The following is a 14,158-nucleotide window of genomic DNA, read 5'->3' on the forward strand; positions in this document are numbered from 1 at the left end:
AACAGAAAGAGGGACAAAATGTGCGGCGCGCTGTGCGCCTCATGGCAAATTTAGCTCCGCCCACTTTTACGTTGACTCAGCGCATTCTCATTCATTTTTCATATACAGTCCTATGAAAAAGTTTGGGCACCCCTATTAATCTTAATCATTTTTAGTTCTAAATATTTTGGTGTTTATAACAGCCATTTCAATTTGATATATCTAATAACTGATGGACACAGTAATATTTCAGGATTGAAATGAGGTTTATTGTACTAACAGAAAATGTGCAATATGCATTAAACCAAAATTTGACCGGTGCAAAAGTATGGGCACCTCAACAGAAAAGTGACATTAATATTTAGTAGATCCTCCTTTTGCAAAGATAACAGCCTCTAGTCGCTTCCTGTAGCTTTTAATCAGTTCCTGGATCCTGGATAAAGGTATTTTGGACAAACAATTCAAGTTCAGTTAAGTTAGATGGTCGCCGAGCATGGACAGCCCGCTTCAAATCATCCCACAGATGTTCAATGATATTCAGGTCTGGGGACTGGGATGGCCATTCCAGAACATTGTAATTGTTCCTCTGCATGAATGCCTGAGGATTTGGAGCGGTGTTTTGGATCATTGTCTTGCTGAAATATCCATCCCCGGCGTAACTTCAACTTCGTCACTGATTCTTGAACATTATTCTCAAGAATCTGCTGATACTGAGTGGAATCCATGCGACTCTCAACTTTAACAAGATTCCCGATGCCGGCATTGGCCACACAGCCCTAAAGCATGATGGAACCTCCACCAAATTTTACAGTGGGTAGCATGTGTTTTTCTTGGAATGCTGTTTCTTTTTGGACGCCATGCATAACGCCTTTTTTTTATAACCAAACAACTCAATTTTTGTTTCCAAAATGAAGCTGCCTTGTTCAAATGTGCTTTTTCATACCTCAGGCAACTCTATTTGTGGCGTACGTGCAGAAACGGCTTCTTTCTCATCACTCTCCCATACAGCTTCTATTTGTGCAAAGTGCGCTGTATAGTTGACCGATGCACAGTGACACCATCTGCAGCAAGATGATGCTGCAGCTCTTTGGAGGTGGTCTGTGGATTGTCCTTGACTGTTCTCACCATTCTTCTTCTCTGCCTTTCTGATATTTTTCTTGGCCTGCCACTTCTGGGCTTAACAAGAACTGTCCCTGTGGTCTTCCATTTCCTTACTATGTTCCTCACAGTGGAAACTGACAGGTTAAATCTCTGAGACAACTTTTTGTATCCTTCCCCTGAACAACTATGTTAAACAATCTTTGTTTTCAGATCATTTGAGAGTTGTTTTGAGTAGCCCATGATGCCACTCTTCAGAGGAGATTCAAATAGGAGATCAACTTGCAATTGGCCACCTTAAATACCTTTTCTTATGATTGGATACATCTGGCTATGAAGTTCAAAGCTCACTGAGGTTACAAAACCAATTTTGTGCTTCAGTAAGTCAGTAAAAAGTAGTTAGGGGAATTCAAATCAATAAAATGATAAGGGTGCCCATACTTTTGCACCGGTCAAATTTTGGTTTAATGCATATTGCATATTTTCTGTTAGTACAATAAACCTCATTTCAATCCTGAAATATTACTGTGTCCATCAGTTATTAGATATATCAAACTGAAATGGCTGTTGCAAACACCAAAATATTTAGAACAAAAAATGATTAAGATTAATAGGGGTGCCCAAACTTTTTCATAGGACTGTAATAATAGCAGACAAAATATGTCTGAACTGAGCCATGCAACGAATCTCGCTAGGTTTGCCCAACAAATGCTCTTAATGTGGACCCAGGGCCCTGCTTACCTATTGCCACTCCTAACTATAGCTGCCTTCACTTCAGTCCTCCAGGAATACTTGTTTGTCACATATCACATTGCTGTCAGCAACATCCTGATGCTGTTGTTATGCTTTGTTATGGTTGTATACCGAAGCCTAGCCTGTGAGCCAAGACAGACCCCCAGATGCCTTCACCAGAAGCGGGTGGACTTGCGCTGAATCTGGGAATCTGAATTGTCACCAAACAGATAGAAGTACCAATAATAAATGCACTGCTGCAGAAAACAAAACAAAAGCAGAACCAGGATGCAAAAGGAAATCGGAGAACAAGCCAAGAGGTTAGTTAGAAGCAAATAGTCACAACAGGTAATGGGTCCAAACCAGGAGTAGTAAGCAAATAGATGGCACCTGAGTCTGGAAGAAATGTTGTCTTATGAAGTCCTCCTAAGATGCTAATTGGCCAAAGCAGAGAGCTTCTGAACACAGACTGTGCTGGTTCCCAAGTCCGTTCTTCAGCTCTACAGCCCTTCCAATGAATAAGATACTGAAGAGCTCCTCCGATTTTACGTGATATTTCTAAGAACCTCAAATTCCTGATCCCCCTCAACATGAACAGAAGGGAGGGGTTTACCAGGTGGGTTCACTGGTGACAGATAATTTTAATACGAGATCTGTGGAAAACATTATGTATCCTAAAGGACTGAGGAGCGGGTAGCCAAAAAGGTACCGGATTGATTATCTCAATGACTTCATAAGGTTCAATATATTTGGGAAAAAAACAAAAAAATGTCTACAGCCTACGATACATATAGAATAGTAATATCACGATCTTTTATGTCTTATTTATCTACTTGCCTTCTCAATTCTGGGATTTCTCATTTCTATATTTTATTCTTTATCCTCACTCGATATGGTTATATGTATGACTTTGTGTTTTTGTATTCGCTTTTCTGTGGTGTTGCATCGTATATGTTTCATGTGATGGATTTATTTGTGCTTATATAGTTGTACTAGTATTTATGTGTGTATTATGCTAATTATGCTAATTAAGTCAGACCAATTGGCAGGGATATTTATCCAGCATTTGTAGCCAGTTGCTTTCAGTGCTATGAGTAAGGGTCTGACGCCCTGAAACGCATCAAGTATTGATATGTCTTGTGACATGTTTTTGTAAGGTTTTTTTTTTTATATTCTTTTTCATTCTTGTGATTTTTTTTTATATGGTTTTCTACTATTAAAAGCTAAGTTTTATACATATATGGAGCCACTTCATCGTGCTGGATGTTTGTGATCGTGTTTCAGTATATTTGGGACCCAACTCATGTGATGGAATCTTAAGTTACAAATTTTTAAATGAAAGCCAGACCTTTTCCTCCACAGCAAAACCAGGACCTGTTGAGTGATTTCTATCAGCATTTATTTTTGTAACTGATAGTGAATTCTTCAGGTTTGACTGAACTTGAGCCCAAACTGTGCAGTTTATCTGCCACTATGTTAACTTCCAGATTATCAGTAGCGGGAGACAAAGAAGAAAAGCGAGGATGAAAGCCATATTTACAAAAAAAGGCGAAGTATTCAGTGAATGATGATGATGATGATGATGATGATGATTAATTGCAAACTCAGCTAACAGCTAATAAGTTCCCCACCCTGACTAATTATCAGAAAAATTACATCGAAGATATTGTTCTACAGTTTGATTGAAGTCCTCAGTTTGGCCATTAGTCTTATGATGAAAAGCAACTAAATTTGTGACTACAAATGGCTTTTCAAAACTGGGGGGCAACATGGAGGATCAGTGATTTATTGAACAACATAATCAATAAATAGTCTAGAGAGAATCTTAGCATTCGGTAGTTGAGATAAAGGGACAAAATGGCACATCTTACAAAAACGGTCAACAACTGTCCAAATGACAGACTTTCATCCAGACACAGGCAAATTAGAAATGAAATCCATAAATATGCAATTCCATAACGGAATTTGTTCAACAATAGGTCAAACTGGAGGGGCCTTATCCCAGGTACAAGTATCACATGCCGAGGCATAAGCTCTAATATTCTGAGACTTGGTAAGCCATCAGAAGTGATCAGAAACTAACCTCTTCGTACTAGAGATTCCCAGGTGACCACACAAAACAGAATCATGTAGTTCTCTCAATATCCTCAGTCTAAATTGAGGGGGTACAAATAATTGTCCTTCTGGTGTGTCCTGAGCTCAGCAGCCAGATCAAAGGAAACAGCAGAAATAATTCCAACAAAGAGAGCTGGTACGAGCTCAGAATTAGGGGCTTAGAGATGAACAGAAATATCAGGATAAAGCATCACCTTTAACATTCTTAGATCCAGGTCTGAAAGTCACAAAATGAAACCTGTTAAAAAATAATGCCCATCGCACCTGCTTGGTATTGAGTCTCTTGGCTGATTCTAGAAATGTAAGATTCTTATGTTCAGTAAGAACAGTAATCTTATTTCTAGCCCCATTTAATAGCTAGCAACTCACAATTTCCAATATCATAGTTTCTCTCAGCTGGAGAGAAGAAAAAGGCACATGGTCATAATCTGGTAAGCAAGGCCCTGTTTTAAACAAAGTGGGGCTTGGGGCAAAATTGAAAGTGGGGCCCCCATATCCTGACATTAAACACCATCATATTTAGTCATTTCAGAAGTCAGGACTGCACTTCTAGCGGCATTGATATAGTCTCAAAAGATCAGGCATACAAATAAAAATTGTAAAGTTATATATACCGTATTTTTCGGACTATAAGACGCACTTTTTTTCCCCCAAATTTGGGGGGAAAAGAAGGGTGCGTCTTATAGTCCGAATGTGGCGCCTGGCACCCGCTGTACTAGAGAGGCGGAAGCCGGAAAGGGATAGACGCCGGGGCCTGAGACATCGCTGCGCTCCTCTGCCCTGCATGAAGCCAGCAGCGGGAGGAGTGATGCTATTCTGCTCCTCCGTCCCCCCGCCGCTGGCTTCATGCAGGGCAGAGGAGCGCAGCGATGTCTCAGGCCCCGGCACCTGTGCCAGCGTCTATCCCTCCCCGGCATCCACCTCTCTAGTACAGCGGATGCCGGGTCAGTATCGGCGGCCCCTTCTCCCCCAGGGCCGGTCCCCACCGGCCCCGTACCTGTAAAGTTGCAGGCCGGCTCCTGCGCGGCGATATCGCAGGAGCCGACCTGTTCGGGTGAGAGCCGGGAGCCTAATGAGGCTCCCAGGCCTGTCACTGCTGTATTAGTATTGCGGCTGGTCTCTATGACCAGCCGTAATACTAATAGACAGAATGTCCCATAGACGGCAATACAGTTGTATTGCCGTCTATGGGACTTGCAATCAAGTGACCGCAGGTTCAAGCCGCGGGGGGAGGGGAATAAAATAGTTAAAAAAAAAAAAAGCTTTAAAAATATAAATGTTCTAAATCACCTCCTGTCCCTAGAAAAAAAAAAAAAAAAATATATATATATATATATCATAAACCACCAGGTTTTTTTTCAATACAAGGTGATCTAAGCAATAGATATTCCCCAAAATGGTATAACTAAAAAGTACAGCTGGCCCCGCAAAAAAAAAAACACTCTATGCATCCCCGTACAGCTGCAGGGTCACCTGTCAATGTGGCTTTGCAGCTGTTGCAAAACTACAACTCCCATATATTAAATATTTTACCATTTTTTGCTTCAAAATCTTTTTTCCCTATTTTCCTCCTCTAAAACCTAGGTGCGTCTTATAGTCCGAAAAATACGGTAGTTGTGAAACTGCTATGTGTGTACCGCTATACTGCGGAGAATTAATACCACTATACAGACAGTTACCAAACAAAACACATCATGTATAGACCAACACCAAACAATCAAAATAATTTGTGAATAGGTATGTGTACAGACAAAAAGTAACAGGGGATAGAAGTGGGATTTTCTGTACACTAAAATGTAACTTTTATTTGTTTATTTAAAAAGTTTCAATCGTAACCAATAAATAAAATACGTTCAACAAAGCATGTGTGATTTGTCTTTTCTGCACACACTAACCACAAATACACCAACAATGTTGCAATGTTGGTGATTAAACTGAATCCCTTTTACACCCAACTACGAGTATTAAATGTATCAACACATATAAATGTCATCCACTCAATATTCTATTTCACTTGTAGTAGCTTGGGAGGGGGAATGGCATTGCTATACTCAAGTTTGGGCTAGTCTCGGGCAATTGGGACACTCAGCTATTTTTCTTGTGAGCTGCAGTCACCTAGAGACTCAAATACACATGCCAGAAAACTCGCTATGGATAAGCGTGTTAGAAAAGCCTTATGTCATCCACTCATCACTCCACTTCATTTGTAGTAGCTTGGGAGGGGGGATGGCATTGCTATACTTAAGTTTGGGCTAATCTCGGGCAGTTGGGATCTTCAGCTATTTTTCTTGTAAGCTGCAGTCACCTAAAGACTCATACACACATACCAGACAGATCGCTATAATAAGCGTATTGAAAAAGCCTGACGCGTTTCAACTAGCTCCTACACGGAACTAGATCATCAGAGGCTCAATAAGAACGTGCTGTAAATACAGCGCTGTTTAAACGAGCTTCATATACACGCTCGGTCGGGCATAGTGTTTGACCGCGCTGGGCGCTCGCTGGAGCCGGGTATTTAAACCCAAAAGCTCCGCCTCCTGTATTCACGTCAGAGGGGGCGCGACCGCTGATGTCATTAGCGCCTCCCTCCGACGTCGATACAGAGAATTGCGCTGTTCTAAGCACGCCCCGCTGGTTGAATTGAAAGGCGAGGCATTCTCTTATATGTGGATGACATCATCAGGCCCTTTGTAATAAGTTTACCGTCCTACTTGAGGGATACCATGGACATACTCCGCAGACTGGAGGACGTTCAGGTGTCCGAAAGTGTGATGCTGGCTAGCTTGGATGTGGAGGCCCTGTACAGCTCCATACCCCATGATATGGGGTGTGGGGCTGTCGGGGCCTTCCTGGCCACACGTGGGGGCCATTTTGATGGTCATAATGCATTTGTTCTTAGACTCCTGCGATTCATCCTGGAGCGTAACGCCTTCTCCTTTGACGGCAAACTCTTCCACCAGCTCAGGGGAGTGGCGATGGGGAGCCCCTGTGCCCCATCGTTCGCTAATCTCTACCTGGGCTGGTGGGAGAGGGAGAGGGTGTTTTGCGAAGCTATGGATGCTTGGACCCAGCGGATCCTCCACTGGGTCTGCTTCATAGATGACGTGTTCATACTGTGGGACGGGCCCAGGGAGGAGTTTACATCTTTTGTGGGGTCTTTAAACATCAATGATTTGGGGCTGTACTTCACCTATGACATACAAGAGGAGAAGATGACCTTTCTGGACTTTATTATCTCTAAAGAGCCATCAGGTCGTTTACGGACCTGTGTGCATAGAAAAGAAACTGCAACCAACTCCCTCTTGGAGTGGCGAAGTTGGCATCCGGGTCCGTTGAAATCAGGGATACCTAAGGGTCAATACCTTAGGGTTAGAAGAAACTGTACCCATATCTCGGATTTTCAGACCATGTCCAGGGATTTGAAAGGCAGGTTTAAGAGAAGAGGATATCCAGATAAGGTGTTGAAGAATGCGTACCAACATGCATTAAGTATAGACCGCACACAGCTTCTCAATCCGCGGGAGAAAAAACATGAGTTGGGAGAAATTCGGATGGTCGCAACCTTTGATGGAGCGGCAGAACTGGTCAAACAGATTTTGAATAACTCATGGGGCATCTTGAGAACAGACCCTCTGTTAGGCTCTATGGTGGGGACTAAACCAAGTATTACCTACCGTAGAGGTCCAAATCTAAAGGACAGGCTGGTGAACAGTTTCTTGCCCCCAGCAGTGTCAGCTGACACTTGGCTGGATAGACAGCGGGCAGAGATTAGGGGCACATTCCCTTGTGGGATGTGTAAGGCATGCCAGTTTATTCAAAAAGGCAAGGTGGTTACATCTGCCAATACTCATAAAAGTTATGACATCAAATCGTTCATCAATTGCAAGACGACGGGAGTGGTCTATTTAGCATCATGCTCCTGCGGACTCCAATACGTTGGAAAAACAACTAGGGAGTTCCGCAGGAGGATCCGTGAACACATTAATGATATACTACGTGAGGAAGTGACCCCAATTTCAAGGCATGTTATAGAAAAGCATGGTGGAGATGTGGGGTGTCTCCGGTTTCAAGGCATTGAGAAAGTTTTGCCGTCCCCAAGAGGGGGCAACTTTGATAGAAAAGTGATCCAACAGGAAACGAGGTGGATTTTCCTAATGGACTCGGTACATCCAAAGGGCCTTAATGAATACATATCCTATGCTTCCTATATATAGAATTAATTTCTAGCTATCCATAAATACCATCTTAGAAGAATTAATTTGCTGTGTATAGTTATATTATGCACATGCAGATACAAACGTATATTTGATCTATTGAGGACTGTATCCAGGCTGTTTCAGTCCTTCTCTAATGTGTCAAAATCCTTGCGTTCTGTATCTTAACGTGGGGCTATTATTCTGTGTAGTCAAAACAATGTATCTTTTTGATGCCGAGATGTAGTCTTGATCCATGAAGTCTTGTAATGGTTGTGGCATGTACAGCCCCTATCGGGTGATGTATTCTCCAAAAAAAAAATATATCTGAGTACCCTGTAGACTGGAGGATTGGTCCTTTGAGGGCACAATTATTTACCTGATCGTCCACTGAGCAAATTGTATACTGAGGGAGCGGTACCGCGACGTAGGTCTGACCCTCTTGAGCGCATATTGCGCTGTTCTAAGCACGCCCCGCTGGTTGAATTGAAAGGCGAGGCATTCTCTGTATCGACGTCGGAGGGAGGCGCTAATGACATCAGCGGTCGCGCCCCCTCTGACGTGAATACAGGAGGCGGAGCTTTTGGGTTTAAATACCCGGCTCCGGCGAGCGCCCAGCGCGGTCAAACACTATGACCGACCGAGCGTGTATATGAAGCTCGTTTAAACAGCGCTGTATTTACAGCACGTTCTTATTGAGCCTCTGATGATCTAGTTCCGTGTAGGAGCTAGTTGAAACGCGTCAGGCTTTTTCAATACGCTTATTATAGCGATCTGTCTGGTATGTGTGTATGAGTCTTTAGGTGACTGCAGCTTACAAGAAAAATAGCTGAAGATCCCAACTGCCCGAGATTAGCCCAAACTTAAGTATAACAATGCCATCCCCCCTCCCAAGCTACTACAAATGAAGTGGAGTGATGAGTGGATGACATAAGGCTTTTCTAACACGCTTATCCATAGCGAGTTTTCTGGCATGTGTATTTGAGTCTCTAGGTGACTGCAGCTCACAAGAAAAATAGCTGAGTGTCCCAATTGCCCGAGACTAACCCAAACTTGAGTATAGCAATGCCATTCCCCCTCCCAAGCTACTACAAGTGAAATAGAATATTGAGTGGATGACATTTATATGTGTTGATACATTTAATACTCGTAGTTGGGTGTAAAAGGGATTCAGTTTAATCACCAACATTGCAACATTGTTGGTGTATTTGTGGTTAGTGTGTGCAGAAAAGACAAATCACACATGCTTTGTTGAACATATTTTATTTATTGGTTACGATTGAAACTTTTTAAATAAACAAATAAAAGTTACATTTTAGTGTACATAAAATCCCACTTCTATCCCCTGTTATAGACCAACACCACCTCTATACAAGGACCAAATAGTACACGACCTCCACACTGTGACCGCCATTACATTGTATAGTGAATGAAAGACAATAGCCTTTCACTACACAGACTTCTAACCTATTAAACATCACATCAATTAAAGGGTTTTCTGGCCCCAAATTGATTTTTTTTAATTCTCATAACATATCCACAGAACAGCTCATTGGTATGTCAGTATGTAATCTGTCAGGGTTCAACACCCGAACCCCACAGAGATCAGCTGTTCAGCAGCTTCCGGGTGCCAGATGCTACTAGTGGACAGGATGCAGCACTGCTCCTAATCAAGTTAACAGGATTAGTGCTGCAGTTATCCAGAACCACCACTATACAGAGGATGGCGCTGCTGTGCCAGTCCTATTACTTGAATAGTAGCAGCACTGCATCCTGTACACTCGCAGCTTTCGGGTTGGACCCCGACAATTCACATACTGATTTCCTATCCCGTGGACAGGTCATCAGTATAAAAAATCAGTTTGGGGCTGAATTGATAATACTCTTTTCTGCCCCAGTAACAACAAAACCCTTTTTTTGCCCATACACAATACAATTCACCACCTTTTGTATCGCCTTATGAGTTATTATAGCGCCCCCTTAAAAATAATAGTCCCTGCCTCAGAATAATAGTTCCACCTTAATAATATTTGTTTGTTCTTATAAATAATACTACACCCCCCCCCCCCAATCAGGAATACTTTCCCCTAATAAGTAATAGTTCCATCTTACAAATAGCCCCCCCTTATAAGTAATAATTTCCTCAACTTCATTAATAACACTGGAAAACACTCTGTGGATGTCTTGAATGTCATTAATAGAGATGAGCGAACGGCGTTTGATTGAATTGATATTCGATCGAATATCAGGCCGTTCGAGGTATTCAATTACAATCGAATACCATGAGGCAAACGCACTAAAAATTCGTATCCCTTCCCACCTTCCCTGTCGCTTTTTTTGCACCAATAACTGCGCAGGGGAGGTGGGACAAGAACTACAACAATGGAGGCATCGAAAAAAAATCGGAAAAAGTAATTGGCTGGCTACATCAGGTGACCTCCAATTTATACGAATAGTGGATTTAATATCCGGTTCATATGAGACTGTGAACTATGTGACTGTGAGACAGGGATAGATGTACAGGCAGGGTTAGCTAGGGATTACCTTTATTTAGGTGGGAATGTTACTCAAACAGCTCTTTTGGGCTCTATCTTGTCGGGATCCCTGTCAGCTTGCGATATGCGGGAGCTAACTTTTTCCCATAGGAATGCATTGACCAGCGTTGAATGGCCGAATGGCATACAAAGTACAGCATTCGGCCAATCAACGTTGGTTCTGCCGGAGGAGGCGGAGTCTAAGATCAGTCCACAGCAGTCTCCATTCTGGTCCGATCTCAGATGTAGCAGTGTTGAGCGCACACATCTGCTACACCGGAGATGTAGCAGAGCTGGCCGTGCGCTGAGCTCTGCTACACCCGAGATGTAGCAGAGCTGAGTGTGCGCTGAGCTCTACTACTTCCCCTCCAGTCCACACTTTGGGGATGTTCCGGCAGTGACTTAGCTGCAGAGAGTCTGCTCATCAAGGGAGGCTTAAGAAGTCAGCTCCAGCAGCAGACTGTGGGCAGAGCTTGGCTGGGGAACCAACAGAGAGGTCATATTTTTGGAGCTGTGTCCTGAATGATTCTACTGGCATTTGGATTTCTGTTATCCTAGGTGAGGTAACCTATTCTATGTTTAGTTAGAGCTTAGCCGGGCAGGTATTTATTTTTTTATTGTTTCTTTTTGTTGCTGCACTACCTTTTTGAGTGAACATAAATTCTACCTTTGTTTTGGACTAAAGAATCTGGACTTTTGTGTCTATGCCACCCCACCTAGCAACCCCGGACCCTGACTATATATATATATATATATATATATATATATATATATATATATATAGCGAGCGCTTCCACCAGGACATTTCGGTGATGGAGTCACGCTATCAGGGTCGGTGGAGTGCAATATTGGCAGACTACTGTTGAACGCTTCAGCGTGATTTGTCAACTCATCAATATAAGCGGAAGTCCATGGCCAAGAGATTTAAACCATGAATATGTTTAATGAATTTTTGCACATATTTTACAGATACTACACTTCAAACTGAATTTTTGTTTATCATATAATGATGTATGTTCTATATCATTTCAGTAGCTATAGCCACGTTCATGTTTATGTTTAAAATCATGTAGCAATAACTTTTACAATACAAGTTTTTGTGCAAAAATCACATTTCTTATGTTTTAAAGTAATTGGAATATAACATTTAAGATTGTGGATATTTCAAGAATGGAGGGTGATACAGAAAAACGTTTTGCATATTCGAAATCAGCATGTTCAAATTGACCAAGATCGATTATTGTATACCAAGATATCCACGGAAAATTGTTTTTTGTTGTGTAGTGTCATCCCTCCCTATTGTCTATAATTCCCCAGCTGACCTTATTAATAGTTCCTCCTTATAAATAGCTCCCTATATAGAATTTTGTTGTACGCAGTATGTATATTTTCTGATAAAGTCATTGATTGTTAAAATTGAACTTCCTAAAATAAACTCTTTTGGTTTTCTTTTAATCAAAGTCTGATTGGAAAACCCCATGCTTCAGTCTATGCCCTACCTATAGTTGGAGTGCCAGGGTAAACTACTCAGCCCCAATTAACCCTAAATTACACTTCATTCCAGATCAAATAGCAGTGGGTAGAGAACCCACAAAAATTTGGGTTTAGCTGAACCTTAGAAAATATGGGTTCAACCAAACCCCAAATTGTAAAAAAAGAAAATCCTTATGTATGTGAGATTGTTTACATTTTAACATAGAGGCCACACTAGGATATTATACTGTGTGGAGGGCTACCATGGGACATTACACTGTGTGAAGGTGCCACTATGGGACATTTTACTGCATGAGGCCACTATGGGACAATATACTGTATGTGGGCCACTATAAGACATTATACTCTATGGGGACCACTATGGAACATTATTCTGAGTAAAGGACCACTATGGGACATTATACTGTATGAGGCCTCTATGGGTCATTATACTGTATGAGGCTACTATGGAACATTATACTGCATAGGGGCCACTATGGGACCATTCAGAAGGTCAATATGGGTTATTATACTGTGATGGTCACTATAAGATGTTTTATATTGTATGGAGGGCCATTATGGGTCATTATACTGTGTGATGGTGCCACTATGGGACATTATACTATATGGGAACCACTATGGAACAATATATTGTATATGGGGTACCAAGGAACATTATAATGTGTAGAGGACCAGTAGGGAATACTATACTGTATGAGGCCACTATGCAACATTATACTGTATGGGGCCACTATGGAACATTATACTGTATGGGGCCACTATGCAACATTATACTGTATGGAGCCACTATGGAACATTATACTGTGTAGAGGACCCCTGTGGGACATTATACTGTGTGGAGGGGCTACTATGGGACATTATACTGTGTGGGGGCCACAATGGTTCATTAAACTTCATGAGGCCTCTAAGGGACAATATACTACCTGGAAAGTGCAGATGGGACTATGGGACATGGGAAGGTGTGGAAGGTGTGGTGGTCACTATGGGACATTATATTGTGTGTGGGCCACTATTGGACATTATTCTGTCACAGCTATTCTTGCATGAATGAAATGGGCATGCTTTATGAACAGCCAAAGGCCAATGATACTCTTAATCCACCTAGAGGTAAGTAATGAATGCAATTTACCAATCACTCCTTAAAGGGGTATTCCCACGTCGCATACTCACCAGTCTTCATTGTTGTAAAATCTTCTTTCTTCCTGTTTTCTTGCGTCATTTGGTGGGCGGGGTTTCACATGCAACCTGCCGTTTAGCTCCACACCCAAATTAGCATGTAGCTCCGCCCAGCACATAGCGTGATCCTATGGGGCGGCTTAAGGGCCTGTGATGTCATCAAAGGTCCTCAAACAACACTATATGCACAATATTGGACTATGAAGTACAGGCAGGAGCAACTCAATTCTGTGTTACATACAGAGACTGCCTGTCTCTGCCATAATGAACACAACTGAATTAGCTAACCTGATAACTGGGAGAACAGAAGACGAGTTCAGAAATGAAAGCAGCTCCTCTCCCCTATCTGAGAGCAGGACGCTAGGTCACGTGGTGTAGACACAGGAATAGCTAGATACACAGGCTCGCTCCCGTGCACTTAGCCCCTCCTCCCTCCCCCCTGAGAGCAGCAGCTACATCACTTGACTTTTGATCAGACAAGTCAAGGGCTGTGTCAACAAAGAATTGAATAAAGTAAGATAGTGGACAAACAAAGCAGTTTTGCTGAAGCAATGTATTTAGGAAAAGTCTTACATCAACATTAAAGGGGTATTCCCATGTACATAATTATTTTTAAATTTGTAGATAATTAAAAGTTAAAAATTTTTGCAAATATAAGTAATTAAAAATTCTGCAGAGTTTTAAAGATTTTCTCTAACTTTCTTAGTGGTCACAGTCTGTTATCTTGATCGGTTGCCATGGATACGACCACCAATGCACAAAGGGCTAGTTCACACGTGGGCAAAGGGGAGGTTTTTGACAGCGGAATTCGCTTCAAAAACCTCTCCTTTAACATGG

This window comes from Leptodactylus fuscus, chromosome 2 (genome assembly GCF_031893055.1).
Source record: "Leptodactylus fuscus isolate aLepFus1 chromosome 2, aLepFus1.hap2, whole genome shotgun sequence".
Classification (NCBI taxonomy): Eukaryota; Metazoa; Chordata; class Amphibia; order Anura; family Leptodactylidae; genus Leptodactylus; species Leptodactylus fuscus.